Source organism: Gavialis gangeticus, unplaced genomic scaffold, assembly GCF_001723915.1.
Source record: "Gavialis gangeticus isolate Ggan-Ray unplaced genomic scaffold, GavGan_comp1, whole genome shotgun sequence".
NCBI classification, from domain to species: domain Eukaryota; kingdom Metazoa; phylum Chordata; order Crocodylia; family Gavialidae; genus Gavialis; species Gavialis gangeticus.
In genome coordinates, this window is record NW_017728992.1 from 52,565,154 (window position 1) to 52,569,538 (window position 4,385).

Sequence of the window (4,385 nt, forward strand, 5' to 3'; positions counted from 1 at the left end):
CACAGATGACTGACAGGCCCAGGGGTCGAGTAGGGGACATGCGGCCTAGGCTGTCTGCACATGTCAGGATTGACTCTTCTGTATTGGCAGCACACAAATCTAAAATTTTACACTGACACTGCACTGCGTGCTCACATGCATGGCCACCTTCCCAATCACCCCACTGCATGCCAGCAAGGCCCCAGGCTCACCCTCTTCTTCTACAGTCATGCCATACTGCACTTCCCCACCCCGTTGGGCAGGGGCAGGCAGAAAAAGCCAAAGGTGGGGGGGGAGCCTGGGGACTCTGGTTGATGTTGCAGCTGGTCCAGTGGGAGGAGTGACACCCGGGCAAGAGCCCAGGAGCTGCATCTTAACCCTTCAGAGCTTCCAGTTAGATAGCTCTGGCTTATATATAAAACATAGATGCTAGCAGTTCTCTAGGCTCATCTCTTTACTTTTAGTTTGTTCCATATAATCCCTTGTTAAATTTTCCCCTTTTAGTACCACATATAGTTGAAGGATATTTAAAAACAAATAGTACACTTATTTACTTAGAAATTTTAAAATAACTGTACTTTGGACATTCTTATATTTGTTTTATGTGTACATTTGAGTGGCTGAATTTTATTTATACAAATGTTTGTAGTAAGTGAATTTTAGGCTGTGTATTTGTGGGTGGCTTCAAGGAGAGTTCCGCTGTTGAATTCACTAAAGCCAGGTTTTTGCCTACTGCATTTATCTGAGCAAATCCAAGGCATCTCATACACCAGGCTGTTTCTTCCACATTGCTGACCAGCCTCTCCTTCATCTTGCTAGCTGTTGTTGGTTCTTCAACATCAGTTAATCCTCATTATTTTTTGTGAGGAGTAATAAGGAATCTTGATTATCCTCTTATAATCTTGTCTTGATTATCCTCTTTCTATAAATCAGGAACTGGATCATTATCATCAGTGAGGATGCATTTAGGGAAATAAGAGAATTGGGTCATAGATTTTTTTTCTGAGGGGGAGCCATGAGAAAAATAAGCACTGAGGTAAACTGGTAGGAAAGCCAGTTTGACTGAATCTAAGAAAGTGGTGTTTTTCAGACAGAAACAACCTTGAAGCCACAAGTGGAAGAAAGAGAGTATACTTGTTTGAAGATGCAACATCTGGAAGGCCATAATATAAGTAAGACTTCAGTTACTTATCCCATGTGGACTATGTTTAAGGGCCAACTATTTTATTGTAAAGGAGTTCAGCTTGCTAATCGGGCCAGTATGTTGGGGTGTGCAAGGAGAATTAAGATTCTGGCAAAAATGTATACTGCATTTTTTCAAAAGTGTTTTTAAAATGTTGAAAGTATTCATACCAAGGGTTGGCATGGAGCAATATGTCCTGGGATTACTATTAACTGCCATGGAAAAAAATTAATTTTGAAGAAAACAGGCATTAACTGATGGTTATTTAAATGGTTTTAGAATTAAATGCACTGATCAAAACCAGCCAAAGGACTAAACTTGATTAGAGGTTTAAAATGTGGCTCAGCACAATTCCCCTTTAATCCAATTCAGTTGCTCTAGAAAATATATGAATGAATGGGATGTGGTAGTTCTGGGATAAAGTCCTGGAGGACAAGGGACTAGTGCAATTGCTTATATGCTGCTATGTTAGACCAACATATGTGCCAAATCTAGCATACAAAAGAAAAATAATCTTGTATTCAGACTGAACACATTTAAAAAGCTTTAGGACCTGATTCAGCAAACAATTTATAGAAACCAGTAGGCCAATCACAGCAAAACAGTTGACTCTGAACTGAGACACAAGTGTTGAATGGCATGTGGCAACACTAGATAACAGTTGAATACTGTGTGCTATTTGGCAAATGTGGATTTCATTTGATCTCTTCACTTAAGTTCTACTAACCTAAAGTAAAAAATGAACAAATTTGAGGAAATAATAGACACTTAAAAGTCCAGAATTACCATATATAATTTTCAATTCGCACCAGCTTTTCATATGTTTAAAATGTATATTTCAGTAAGATGATCTAGTCTGCCATGATGAAAACCACCGGGATGTTAAACATGTAAAGCAATAACTGTGCCATATGAGTCAATCAAAATGCCTTTTTTAAAATATTGAAATTCTTCTTTGAATGTAAGGGTCATTCTTATAGGCACTTGGGTACCAGACACAAGAGCTAATTTAATTTCTGGAGTAAATTAGTTGTGATAAATGGAGCTCTTATATCAAAGATGAATTTGTCTGTCAAGGTACAGTTTTTCATTTATTTCCCAGTTAATATTTTTTCAAGGGGGAATATGAGTCACAATATTTTATGTATACTAGAACAGAATGAAAGAACATGTTAAAAATGTTTGCAGTGATTTTTTTTCTGTTTATAAATTGTCTCCAACTATTTTAAGATTGCCTTAAATGTATTATTATCCAAACTTGCCGCAATTACTTGGTGACTGATTTTGTGATAAATTCTTTATCTCAAGATTGTTCAGAAGAAATTTACTGCAAATACTCAAAACTAAAGCTGTATTTGGTTAGTTTTGGTAGGAAACCAAACATTACTGTTTCTGTTTGCTGGCTACCTCTGCAGAACCAGCTTTCCATTGCTCACACTTGCTGGGTAAAAAATTGCTTTCTATAATCTGTTGTGCTTTAAACATACCTCTTACTATAATCATTTCTAGTCAAGAAACTCAATAATGAAGATATTTATAAAATGCATATAGGCATTACAGAAAATCTTAAAACAGATAAAAAAGGGATGGGAATATAACCAAAATAAATGCTTTTTTTTTTTAGCAGAGTGAATGTTTTAAAGTATTTGCTCAGCTCTATTGTGCATCCAGTATGTTAATGAAATGGTTGATTTGCATGACTGCCAGTCTTTTGCATATGCTTAGAAATTAGATGCATATATGCTTTTTTTCCCTCTACAATATTCTATTTCCTTTATGCAAATTAGGTGGAATGGGTGTGTCACTTCTAAATATTTGATTTTTACTTGTTCTCTATAATGTTATTTTCTTTGAGCCACAAAACAAAATTACTTTAGTTGACTTTATTCTAGCCCCATCCTATGTTTAAAAAAACAACCCCTCCCCAAAAAAACAAGCAAAGCAAAACACAAAAGCAGACAGGCAGTGGAGGAACTTTTGTGATGTAAACTATTAATTATTATGAGACATTACTTATGCTGGTGTGTCATATCAGTATTATTCATGCTGTAGGCAAATGCTAATGGTAATATCAATATATTATGGGCCCCAATGATGTGTAAAGCCCAGGTGTTTTCAAGATACTGTATAATGTAGGACTGGATAGAAGGTTTAAGTTTAAACAGGGCATTGTTAATCTTGGGATAACTTTCTTTTTATTTATATTATTCTACACAGGTGTCTTGGGTTTTCCATTGGTGATTAAAGCCCCAGGATCTGCTCTGAGGCTAGCCATCTTTCAGTGCTCTAAAGAAATTTGCCATAGAATGAAAATCATATCAGGAGCAATTAGACAAAAGGTCAGCATAAATTCCTCCTGTATCCAGAGCATTATCATCACCCAAGTGTCTCTTGCTTACAGTATGTTGTGACAAAGTAAAAGCTATTTCAGCTCTTATATTGTGATGGCTGTTATTTATGGAACATAAAAGGATACTGAAATACAAAAGGGTTTGAAAAGACCAGGGTAAGATCAGATAAAAAAAATGCGAGAGAAACAGGCATCTTGGGATGGTAACTACCCTGCCATGTACTGACAGGGAGGTTGTATATTTTTAGAATATACTGAAAGGAATGGTGCTTTTACTTAGGTTTTTATGGTTTACCATGAGATGCAATTTTCTGGCCTTATATGCAGTTGTAACAAAAGTCAGAGAGATTTTATGATAGCTGCCAGAGTTCATAAATGATGGCATACACTAAAATATTTATAGAACTGTAAAATCTTGATTTCTCTCTGGTTTAGCAGATGGGGTCCTAAAACTGGTTCCCAGATTGTCACATTTCTTTACCCTTTGATGACAAAGAAGCCTGTTATCACTTTTTTTCCCCTGGCAAGCAAGTTCACTAGTGTAATCAAGTTCACACTTCTATCCAATTATATACACTAGGATCAAATGAATTAAGAGATGTCACCCATATAAGACTGGTAATTATTCAAAGCAGCCTACATATCATTAAACATCAGCATCCAGGCAGCTCTGCTATTAACTCAGCCAGTGTCCATTTTGATTCATTCCTGTGTCCTCGCTTAACTGGAGATTGGTGAAAATCTACTTCTGTATTGATGCACTGCATCAACAGGAAAGGTAAATGTTACTTAAACACCCTGCGTTGCCTATTCTGGGTACCTGATGTGAAACAGCAATGTAGGGTAGCTGTGTTTCTGTTCAGTGTGGTTTGT

At 36.5% G+C, this 4,385-nt stretch overlaps 1 long non-coding RNA gene across 1 annotated transcript in view; it reads left to right on the plus strand.

Moving 5' to 3' along the window:
• Positions 1 to 3,682, plus strand: part of LOC109299337 — a 38,418-nt gene extending 34,736 nt beyond the window's left edge. The window contains exons 2-3 of the long non-coding RNA XR_002097817.1: positions 1,070 to 1,151; positions 3,380 to 3,682. This is a non-coding gene — a long non-coding RNA (uncharacterized LOC109299337). The remainder of the gene's footprint in view (positions 1 to 1,069; positions 1,152 to 3,379) is intronic.
• The last annotated feature ends 703 nt before the right edge of the window (positions 3,683 to 4,385 follow it).